The sequence below is a fragment of the Podarcis pityusensis genome (genome assembly GCF_964106645.2).
Source record: "Podarcis pityusensis genome assembly, chromosome: 14".
NCBI classification, from domain to species: Eukaryota; Metazoa; Chordata; class Lepidosauria; order Squamata; family Lacertidae; genus Podarcis; species Podarcis pityusensis.
In genome coordinates this window covers 28,700,433-28,712,923 of record NC_138039.1, presented here as the reverse complement: position 1 = coordinate 28,712,923, position 12,491 = coordinate 28,700,433, and the positions used below count along the sequence as shown (strand labels likewise).

Here is a 12,491-nt window from a genome sequence, read left to right as displayed (position 1 = left end):
AGCAGTTCAAAAGCACGTCAAAGTGCAAGTAGATAAATAGGTACCGCTCTGGCGGGAAGGTATACAGTGTTTCTGTGCACTGCTCTGGTTTGCCAGAAGCGGCTTATTCTTGCTGGACACACAACCCAGAAGCTGTATGCCGGCTCCCTCGGCCAGTAAAGCAAGATGAGCATCGCAACCCCAGAGTCGTCCACGACTAGACCTAATGGTCAGGGGTCCTTTTACCTTTACCTTACCATAATAATGTCTGTCATAGAAGACCTGTTGTACTAAAGTGGATTCTGAACAGAGGGCTGTATACCCAGCATCCTCTGTCTGCTAGTGCAAGGGCTCTTACACTAGTGGACAGGTGAGTTTTAATGTTGCACAACAGAGGAATCCAACACACCAGCTGCAGTAACGCAAATTCAATGCACATCAGACTGCAAAATCTATTGTGCAACAAAGTCACCAGCAACCTGCTTATGCATTTTCTTGCGCATCAACGTTCCACTGGTGCAAAGCATTTTGCCAGCAGAAGTGAGTTTCTCCAAGTGAGTTTAACTTGGTGCTACATCGGATATTGTCTATCTTCTGGAACGCATGCAGGGTTTAGATGGAGGTTCTGGCCAGGCCTTGTGGCCTCATGTCCTGCTTCGCATTACAAATATTAGGATTCTGTTTCAGAATTTCAGTTCTCGTGATTCTACTCACTGCTGTGCTCCAGCAGTGGCAACCAAGGCCCCATTCGTATCAATCCATCTAGAGGCATAGTGATCCTGCTGCAAAGTGCAAATACATTCAGCACCCTGACATATGGGGCACTCAAAACAGGAAAGGCAGGGCAATTTGCAGTCTGGGACTGCCGCTCACATAAAAGTTCATGTTTTTAAACTCAACTCAGCATTCAATTACCTTACCCTTTCGAAACTGTAGAAGACGGGGGTGTTAATCAAACAGGTAATTTGCAAATGTTTTTCCTCAGTAAATGTCATGCGCAAGTAGATATTTAGAATATAAGGCACAGAAAAATTGCTGCCAGGTAACTTTGTGCTGGCTGTATTTATGTTTGTCTGTCTTGAGAAAGAAGGAAAGTAGAGGGGGATGAGGGAGAGAAACAAATCTTGTTTGCATTTTGAAGAGAAGAGGAAAATGTTCCAGCTTCTCTGCAAAGCACAGAGTTTCAGCAAACAGACTGAGGCATTGCCACGGGCTCATTTTCACAACACCACTTGTGCTCAGCTAAAATTCCCAGAGTGGTTTGACAATCGATCCCTCTTCTCAAGGAACTCTGGGAACTGTAGCTCTGGAGGGCTGAAATGGGGGGTCTACTAAATTCGTTTCTGCACCCTTAACAAACTACAACTCCCAGGATTCTTCAGGTGGAAGCCCCGGCAGTTCAAAGTGGTATCACAGTGCTTTAAACATATGGTGTGAATGTGGCCTTCCTGACCCAGAGACAATTTAGGTCAGCCAACGCCACGGAGGACAATGCTTGAAAGGCTCTCATGATTCTTAACCAACCTTCCTCAACCTGGTGCCCTCCAGATATTTTGGACTGCAACGCTCATCAGAAACCAGCAAGCACAGCCCATATGATGCTGAGGCAGAGGCGAGCTCACTCATCCTGACTGGCATATAATGCTGCAAAATTAGAATCGTGTCCCATGTTAAGCTTGGGCGACAGGTTGCTCCCGGGTTTTAAGAGGAGGTTGAAGGCTATAGAATGAGCATAATGACATTGCTAAAAGGCACTAAACTAGTCTTGAAACTGTTGAGGAAGGAAAAGAGGCAAGAATAGATGGGTGGGGTGGGGTGGGGAAGCCATAGCTCAGTGCCAGAACATTTGCTTTGCACGCATATGGCCACTGGTTCAACCCCTGGTTGGGAATGACCCTCCTTTGACAACCCCTGGTTGGGAATGACCCTCCTTTGACAACCCCTGAGAGCTACTGTGAGTCAGTGTGGACAATAGTGGCCCAAGTGATAGATTCCTATCTTCCAAAAGAACAGATAGACTGTACATCACACTCAACGAACCAGACTGGTTTCTGAACAACACTTTAAAAAAGCTGGCCTAGAAATATCAAATGGGCTCCACTGATCCAAAATACACTCTCTGATAAAACATAAAGGGGTGTGGGTGATTGTTCTGCCATTGCTCATCCTCTAGCCCCAAAGGCTTAATTAAAAGCGGCCTTTAATTATAAGAGCTAGATGCAGCACCCATAAATCAATACAGAATATATGACCCAGAGGTCTGTCAGAAGCATGCCATTTGATTAGACTTGACGATGGATGGGAAACTCGTAGATGTGAAATGTCCATCCTCTACAAAAACCAAAATGGGGGGGGGGGAGGGGGCGCTTATGCAGCCTCCATGCACGGTGTGTGTTTTTTGTTGTTGTTTCATCGCAGCAAAAACACCCAGTGGGGGGGGGGAGCAGAGTTGAGTTGTCAAGGGAGATAATTGGTTTTGACAGGCCTACAAGTTAATTCATCGCTGTTTTGCAACTTATTTGGAAATTCTCCCACAGCCACATCCCAAAGGACAGCTTGTAATCACTCGTAAGCTCATATTAGGTGGAGAGTTAAATATCATTAGATCACAGGTACAGCCGGAGCTCAGTAAGAGACTACTAATGTGTTACTCTAACCTTCTCCATTACCTGAAGGACATGGCAGCATCGCAAAGGTTAGGAAGATTATGACTCAAGTTGCAAATTGCTTGTAACTAAGAGAATTAAAGTTGAGGTACATTTCTAGGTAGCCCACAAAATGTTTATGAGGGACGGAGAACGAGGCCTATTTAAAAAGCCATCCTCCTTTTTTATGCCCCCGCTTTTTAAAGTTCGCTTGCACAAATAGAAAGAAAATTAAATGGAAAGAAATAAAGAGAGTTATTAAACCCAACTCGGGATCTGAATTAATAAAAAGCAAAATTAAACTGCCACTCAATATCACCATGTCGATGCTTTATAACCACAGTATATAAAAGAATAGGTAGGTATTTTAAGCCTATATTGTAAAGGCCATATTGTGTGTCAGTTTTATTTCAAAGGAGTTAAATATTAATTGCTCGACAAAAGGAGGGGGAATAAAAATAATGCCAGAACCCAAAATAATTCAATTTTCCACAAGCTTAAAAGGATATTTGCATAATTCCCTTTGCTCAAGCTACATTTAATGAGCTTAATTGAAAGACAACCCTTTGGGCTGATTTTTTTTCCCAGGCAGTACTTAAGAGTAATGTGAGCAAAGGCGTACAGTAAGACTTCAAAGGGCTCCCCTTCCAGTTGCCATTTGCTTTCTTAACCATCAGGAGGACGAGAGCCTCAAGGGGGATTCAGAAGGTTGTCAAGGTGCCAGACCAACCCACCAACCTGGCTTAATAGCAGTATTAATGCTTCTTAAACTATCCCTGATCAAGAAATCCTGATCAAGGGGGATTCAGAAGGTTGTCAAGGTGCTAGACCAACCCAGCTTAATAACAATATTAATCCCTGATCAAGAATCCTAGCAGATTTTAAATACATCCAACAGCAAAGATTCTCTGTCTACTTTTTGAAACTCAGGACGGGGTTCAACTAACCCATTCTGTTGGCAGAAGCCAGGACAAGGACACCTGCTAGAACAATGGGGCTCCCCCCCTCCCCACATTGATTCTAGAGGGTAAGGGGAACCCCCAGAACAGCCCACGGGAGGAGAAAGGGGGAGATCATTCCACTAGGCAAGTTGACATACTTGTACTAACAGAAAGCTGTCCAAGAAGAATGTCAAATTCCACCCTCAATCCAACACCCGCTGCATGTGAAGGCCAACCATGTTAAGTTATGCTTGTTCTGTTTATACTGTGATTTTGGACTTCTTTCCTATTGCCTTAAAACATGGTGGTCACAGCAAACACCCCAAGCAGACCCATCCTGTAGGACCTGCATGTGTATAATCCAGGGGGCCATTGGCTGGTTAAGGATTATTATGTTCTCTCTTTTTTTGCAGATAATTTATATTAGTTTCTCGGATATGCAAATAGTTCTCAGCTCTGAAACACACAAGTAATTGTGGCAGAATTGAGAAAGGGGTGCAGCGCATGATTCTCATGCACAAGGCCCCAGCTTTGATTCATGGCAACTCCAGTAACAAATGCAAAAGATCCCAAACCCTGGAGAGACACTGCCAGTCAGTGCAGACAATACTGAGCTAGGTGGAGCAATCATCTCACTTGGCAGGAAGGTGCTCAACAAAACCAAGCTCATCAGCTACCGCAGACATTGACTTAGTCCCCCTTATTCAGCTCAGGGTAGCCAGCTACCCATTCCATGTTGCAAAGGTACAATGCACCACCTTTAGTTAAGAACATAAGACGACCCTGCTGGATCAGGCCAAAGGGGCCCCATCTAGTCCAGCATCCTGTTTTCACAGTGGCCAACCAGCTGCCCCAGAAGGATATGCACAAGAAGGACCCAAGCACAGCAGCACTCTCTACCCCCATGGTTTCCAGCTACTAGCATCCAGAAGCATTACTGCCTGCCACCATGGAGGCAGAGAACAGCCATCATGGCTAGTAGCCATGGGTAGCATTCTCCATGATTCTGACTAATCCTTTTTTTAAGCCACCACTGCCTCCTGGGGGAACAAGTTCCATAGTTTAACTATTGGAAAAGTACATAGGTGTCCAGAATCTTCCAACATTCAGCTTCGTGGGATGTCCATTAGATCTAGTCTTATGAGAGGATAAAACTTTCATCTCCCTTTCTTCATGCTGTGCATAACTTTATAAACTTCTGTCATGCTGCCCCTCACTCACCTTTTCTCTAAAGTAGAAAATCCCAAAAGGTGCACCCTTTCCTCATAGAGGAGTCACGTAAGTTCACTGATATAATGTTCAGTAACTTTTCCAGTTAGGAAAAGCTAGCATGTGAAGAGACCTGTCATTTTCATGCTGGTATGTTCCAGTTCTTGCAACAACTTGGTGAAACCTGGAAGGCTACACCACAACCCAAATCCCAGGTAAACTCCAAATGTTGCAAGATGGGGGATTTGGAGCACTTTGAACTCCACCCCACACTTTCCCTTCTATGTACAACTTAAGTTTTCCTGCAAACTGCTTCACCAGCAGAAGCTACTTTCAAGTGCTCAGTATCGTAAAGCCAAGAGAGAGAACACTAATTCCACTAATGGCATTTTAATGATTTCAATTAAAGAAAAGGCGTCTGGTTAATCGGTGCAGGCATGGTTGCCAGGACAGTCACTCCAACACACAAAGTGAATCCAAGCAGCCTTTATCCTCTTTGCCTGTGATCTCAGGACCAAAGAGCCTCCAAGCTGGCTTTCAAAAACTGACGCTCTAATGAATCCATACAAGGGCCATGGTAAGGAAACATCAGGGATCACAAAGTGACATCCAAATGCATGTTGTGTAGTTGGCTCCACCTCCTTCTGGCATGGATATCTTCAACTCCTGGGGAAAGGCTATAGCAGCCCAAGCAGAAGGTCCCAGGTTCAATCCCCAAAGGAATCTTCAGGTAGGGCTGGGAATCAGAGGCTGCAGGAGCACCAGAAAGGAAGCTGGATCTGAGTCAGGGCTGAAAGCTGACTGAGGGAAATACGAAGACCACCGTACCTGAGGAAGTTGGACAACAACTCATACAGGAACTTCCAAGACTACCAGGGACCTACAGGATCAGAACCTGGACCCTCATGGACACCGTCCCCTAAGCCTGAAGAAGCAGATGGCTCCCAGCAAAACATCATCAGTTCAGCTATGTTGGAAGCACAGCTGGAGGGAGGCTGTGGAAAAGAGAAGGAGTGTTTGTCTTCAGGCCAGGGGGTTGGCCCTTCAAGGAGCTGACAATCTCTACAACTGGATGGAGCCTGGAGGAGGTAGATGAGAGACAGAGGCATAAAAGGTCCCAGTCTGCTCCTTTCATGGAGCAAGTTGCTCAGTTGGAGCTGTCCATGGTCATGAGACTTGCCTCTCGGCTTGCCACTTTACCTGTAGGCTCTGGCATCAGACCAGAGCCCAGCTGTAAAGCTACAAGAGGCAGTAAGCATCCTATGCTCCGAATTAAAAAGCTAACAGAGTGATGAATTTACCTAATTATGGCAAAAACAAACACTTGCAGTGACTAAGGCCAAGCCTGTTCCCCTGCTTTAAAAGCAATTACATTCTACCACTGCACATGCTCGCTCATCACAAAATTCAGGATGGGGACACAGATAACACGCTAAAAGGTTCCTTTTGCTCCATGTGCAATTGCTTTCAAAGGCTGTATCTTGAGAAACATCAAAGCTTCTGTTGACTTTCAATTTTCACTTCCCCAGATTAAGAAGTTCGTGAATGTAGTTGCCCGTTACAGCAGGAGGGAGGCAGACAAAACAAACTCCACTGGACAACTATTAGGGTGACATCAAAGCAAAACCTGAAGGACGTGCTCTGTGCAAGTTCTATCTTCCATTGCAGAGGCACAACCCCTACTGTGTATAGCAATTTTCTAATGCAAATGGAACAGGTACCTGACAATGGGACATCCACAATCAGTTGCCAGGAAGGCTCACCAGGATTTGTGGCTTGGCACTACACTGAATGGTTTTGTGGGTATATACTGGGTTCTCATTTTTATGCAAGAGTCACACAGGCTGCCTCCCTACCCCTCTCTGCTCCAATGGATGCAGTTCCTACAACTGGGGATGTGGATATGTAGCAAAGGGCTGAAACTGGCTAGGTGGCCACCCCTCTTGCAGAAAAGCTCTGTTTATTATTTAAATTTACACCCTGTCTTTCCACAAAAGGGTGCTTTTCTTTCTTGCTCTCCCCCCCCCCTTAGCATCTTGTACTGACATAAATCTAATTTACACCATTGCAGAAATTACATACATGATTGTGTCACACCAGAAAATATTAGAAGACTTCTGGGGCATGAAGGATGGATATATTTCTGTAAGTTCCGTTAACTCCAATTTCATATACATTTGTGAGGTGTGTGTGTTTTTTTAAGGTGGCATGAAAGTTCATACATATTTTCACATCCATTATATGATTTATTTATTTTTTTGCAAACAGGTTTGCCTAATATATTCATTTTGCAAGCATTTTTTCCTAATAAAATGAACTTTTGCACATTACATTTATTAATATACACCTTTTTGTGTGTGCTTTTCACTAGCACAGGCATCTGAATACCCTCTTCGATCAGAGAGCTGCAAGACAGAAAGGAGTTTTGTATTTTGGTTTATGCATTGCTTGGGGAAATGCAAATTTGTTAAGTTTGCATTTAAAGGGAACTGAATGAATCTCTCCCTCACTCCCTGCTCACGAGGGCATGTGCGTGATATAGCTCAATAGGATCAGACTTTGTTTCTGAATTCCCATGAGGGCTGCACTACACTCAGACAGAGACTTTCCACATGCTCTTTAACATTTCCCTCACCACTCTTCCAGCTGTTTTCCGTTCCACCACCTCCAAAGTTTTTGATATTTTGCTGCGCCTAGCAAACCATCAATTTCTTGTCTACAAAGCAAGCAATCAGACTCTGCGGGAAAGTAGCATGAAAGCGCTCCCACTCAGGCACTGCAGAAAAAGACATGCAACTACCAAAAAACATCCAGGAAGCGGTAACACTTGAAGAGGGACAGAGGAGTGATTTAACTTGGCTCACATCTGAATGAGAAGCTGCCTAATTTGCCCATGCCTAACACAATACACAAACTGAAGTGAAGGTATCTTTTGACATTCACGTTTCTCCAAATTCTGTGATGTAGTTATCTACTCAAAATATGTGTCAAAAAATAAAGTGCATTTATATTTTTAAAAACAACACATAATAATGCATTCTGTTAGGAAAAAGTTCCTTGCAAGAGTGTGTGTATTGGGAAGCATTACATGCGAACTGTGCGTATTATGAGAAAGGCACAATAAAATACTGATGAACGTTTGTGATATTTTTTATTTTTTTTTACAAACTGAAGTGAAAATGGGATGAACTGAATTTCAGGTTGGGAAACTGGGAAACTGAGAGAAACTGAAATTGACAAGAGTCATCCATCCCAATACAAGAACAGGGTCCTTGGTTTCACAAGGCTGGGACCAATTTCCTCGGAGGGCTCAGTTTCTGATACTTTGTCTGAAATGAACCGGAAAAAGGTGCAATGCAGAAAGGTGGCATTACTCTCCCCCCCCTTCTTCCCCTCCCACCCACCTTCATACATTTTCCACAGCAGAAAGCAGCCGTTTCGGCAGCTAACACAAAATCGCTTCCAGTAGATTGTGTTTAAACATTAAACAATGTTTATTGAGCCTCTAGCACCGACAATGCCGATAAAATAGATCTTTACACCCTTCATAAACACTTTAGCAGATACCTTTGCAGGCTGGTTGGAGGTGGGGGGGCGGCGTGCAGATGAATGCCTCTTGAGAGGTAACACTCATCTCTATCTCCCTTCCACTGTCAGATTATTACCACCAGTTTACAATCATGAGGCCCGTTCCTCACTTCAACGTTAAATGGTTTGGATGATAAAAAGGCATTCCAGCTCCTTTCCCCCGTGTGAGGTCTGAGGTGTTTTGCCTTGCACATAAGGGATTTTCTTCTCTTTTTCTGAAGTCTTTTAAAAAGGCGGGGGACACAACTTGTCTTCTTGCCAACCACTGATAGCTCTGTCGTTTCTCCTTTCTACTCTTGCCTCGCTGCCTCTTTCTACTTTTCTGCACCTTCCAAGAGAAAGCTGCAACACCTGCTTCCTGCTGATAGCTCAAGCGTCTGCCCATTCCCCCCTTGCTCTCCCAGAAGTGATGTGCTGTGTTCCTGGAGGCCTCTCTGCTCGTCTCTCTGACCTCTGTAGCTGTTCCCCTGATTGTCTGTTTCCAAGACTTTGGGGCTTGAAAGACAACGGCTGCAGCATTTGGGACTTGTTTAGTTTAGCGAAAAGGCAAGTAAGAGGTGAGGTGATAGAACATAGGTGGGCAAACTAAGGGGCAGGGGCTGGATCCGGCCCAATCGTCTTCTAAATCTGGCCCGTGGATGGTCCGGGAATCAGCATGTTTTTACATGAGTAGAATGTGTCCTTTTATTTAAAATGCATCTCTGGGTTATTTGTGGGGCCTGCCTGGTGTTTCTACATGAGTAGAATGTGTGCTTTTATTTAAAATGCATCTCTGGGTTATTTGTGGGGCATAGGAATTTGTTCTTTTCTCCCCAAAAAATATAGTCCGGCCCACTACATGGTCTGAGGGACAGTGGACCGGCTCCCTGCTGAAAAAGTTTGCTGACACCTGTGATAGAAGTTTATAAAATTACCGTATGTGAAGTGGGTAGAGGAACAAGTTTTGCTCCCTCTCTCATAACTCCAGAACTCATGGACATCCAAGGAAGCAGAATGGGTGCTGATTCAGGACTGATAAAAGAAATGACTTCTTCATACAGCTTATAGTTAAACTATGGAACTCTCCCCCACAGGAAATATTAATGGCTACCAACCCGATTGGCTTTAAAGCAGGACTGGACAAGTTCATGGAGGAGAGGGCTGTTGATTGCTGCTAGCCATGATGCTCTTCCTCCACAACCAGAGGGAGAAATGCTTCTGAATATTGACTGTTAACCAGAAGGTTGGGGGTTCGAGCCCACCCAGACTGTGGGCAGGATCCCTGCATTGCAGGGGGTTGGACTAGATGGCTCTCGGGGTCCTTTCCGACTCTACAATTCTATGGTTCTATGAAGACCAGTCGCTGGAAACTACATAGGTGCGGTCGGATCCTGCACAGAGGTGCGGTCGGATCCTGCTTGCTGGCTTCCCACAGACATCTAATTGATCATTGTGGGAACACAGTGTTGAACTAGATGGGCCATTGGCCTGATCCAGAAGGCTCTTCTTATGTTCTCCTGTCTTACAATCAGTTTAGGGGGTGGCATGGGCTGTCAGCTTCCTTCTCTTCCTCGGTCTCAGTGCTGCACTTGCAGAACACCACAGGGAGGTGCATGAGGGCAGAACTAGAATTAAATGGTTCTACTTGCCAGTGACTCTGTCTCCACCTACTGTTGGGCTCCCTTGTCTTGTGCCCCACCAGTTCCAAAGGGTACCAGTCACTAATGCAAACATTCACACCTTCAACCGTATAGCAAGGTGACACAAGCCTACTTTGTGATGACCTTGTTGCACTAGAAAAGAACATTGCTAACTGCTGGATTTAGAGGCCCAGATGTGGGTGAACTCAAAAGAGCCCCCCATCAGCCTTCACATTTTCCAAGAAGCCATCTGTTCAAAATGCCTAATGCTGGGTGATGAATGAGTAAGCCTCCAGCAGGTAAAATTCAGTAAAGGGGGGCGGGGATGATCAGTATAGGAACTTCAGAAGCTTTCCTTTAAACGAACCCTTTCAATTAATTATTCGCTTTCAAGTGTAACCTTTAAAATCACAGTCCAAAACAAGGCACAGCTGGGTAAAAAAAATAAAAACCCAAATTCTGTAAACTGAATTAAGCAAATGAAATCTCTGCATATTTGCAAAAATAAATCAAAACCTTTTTTTTTCAAAAAAAAAAAGTTTACTCGTGGAATAGAAGTAGCTACTGTTGGTAAATTGGGGGCTTCACTCCCACAATCATCCAAGTGAGGGCTCATGTGGGCAGTAGACAGGCATGGTTTCTGGGGCAATTTCCGCTCTTGAGGGGATTAGGCATGTAGGAATCATAGGGTCAAGTCACCTCATCTTTGCTCATTGAAGCTAGCAGGAATTCCAGACCAGAGGGATGCATGCCAGGCTGAGTCTAGCTTGGAGAACGGGAGTTTTGTTGTTTTGGGATTCAGCTCCCCCACAGCTCAGGCTAGCAATGCGCAGTGTTAGAATTGAAAGCGTTTGCTCAATCGGAACCATGACTGATGGTTTGCAGACCCCCAAAAATCCGGAGGAGTGAAGAAAAGAATTGTGCAGGTTAGGGCTGGATATTTCTCTTTGCTGGGGCTCCCAGCTCAGACTAGCAATTTAAGCACTTCAGAGGAAGAGAGCAAACATTCTGAGAGGGTGAGAATTGTTTGCAGCATCATTTAGCCTGCTAAGAAATGCAGCGGTTGCATTACTGCTGGCAGGAGGGTCTATCCTGAGCAAATGCTCAGAGTGATCTACAGCAGGGGAGGCTTACCTCCAAGCTTGGGAACCAAATCTGACTGCCCAGTAAACTTTTCGGGCAAGGCCCAATACCCTACCAGTTTGGGTGGCAATGACAAAATAGAAAAGAGAAGAAAATTAAAGTAGGCACAGCACTAGGGTGAACCTGGACATCGGATTAATCATTTGATGAGTGGAGAGGAAGCAATAACCCCACCTCTCAGATTGTACACATTTGCTGAGGGGGGGCGGCTCTGTGTGTGCTTGCATGAAGGAGTGTGGGACAGCCACACCAACTGCTGCCATGCAGCCTTCAAATTGATAGTCACGGGTGAATGTGATAAAGGTAAAGGGACCCCTGACCATTAGGTCCAGTCGCAGACAACTCTGGGGTTGCGGCGCTCATCTCGCTTTATTGGCCGAGGGAGCCGGCAAACAGCTTCCGCGTCATGTGGCCAGCATAACTAAGCCGCTTCTGGTGAACCAGAGCAGCGCACGGAAACGCCGTTTACCTTCCCGCCGGAGCGGTATCTATTTATCTACTTGCACTTTGACGTGCTTTCAAACTGCTAGGTTGGCAGGAGCAGGGACCGAGCAACGGGAGCTCACCCCGTCGTGGGGATTCAAACTGCAGACCCTCTGATCAGCAAGCCCTAGGCTCTGTGGTTTAACCCACAGCGCCACCCGCGTCCCGCCGGTGAATGTGGTACTTGGGCCAAAAAGGTTAGACACCTCTGGTTTACAGTTTATTCCTATGCACACTTAATTCTGAGTCCCACTGAGGTCAATGGAGCTTGCTCTCAGGCAACCTTGCAGTCTTAGAAGAATACGGAGTCAACATCTGAAAAGTTTCTCTACCCTAGCCCCCCTTTCACTTTAGAAACTCCATTATCTAAAATAAAACTTTCGGGGCAATCCTTATAGCTTTAAATGAAGGGGCTCGCATGTGAAAAACCCCCCCTATTTTCACCATGAATTTTGAATAAAAAAACTTAGCTTTTCTGAGCTTTGACAGAGAGACATACCCTATAAAGTAGGGTGCACTGTCACCCTATCCATTTGGGACAAGGGTGGAAGAGAAGCGATCACCCTGAAAAAACAGAATGTGGGGCAGAATCCAGCCAATGATCACGAAATGAATTGTAGAACAGTAAATCACATTTTCATTAACCCAGATAAAGTCTCAGTCATTGATATATGAATTCATCTAGTCTGACAAAATTCATAATTTGCTTTGAAAAGGCATACAATATTTTATGATGGGATTCCTCTTTGTTTATTTATGTAAGTGTTTATATATGTTTTCCTATTATGTTTTCCTGCTGCTAGACACAGACTGCCCTTGCTCAGGCTGTCTTGGACACCCTGGGACCTTTAAAAACATGGATGGACTCACACGGCCAAAACGCA

At 44.9% G+C, this 12,491-nt stretch overlaps 1 protein-coding gene across 7 annotated transcripts in view; it reads right to left on the bottom strand.

Annotated features, from left to right (window-relative positions):
- The window catches only part of MEGF11 (multiple EGF like domains 11), a 352,698-nt gene that overhangs the window by 210,213 nt on the left and 129,994 nt on the right, over positions 1–12,491 (bottom strand). The window lies entirely within an intron of this gene.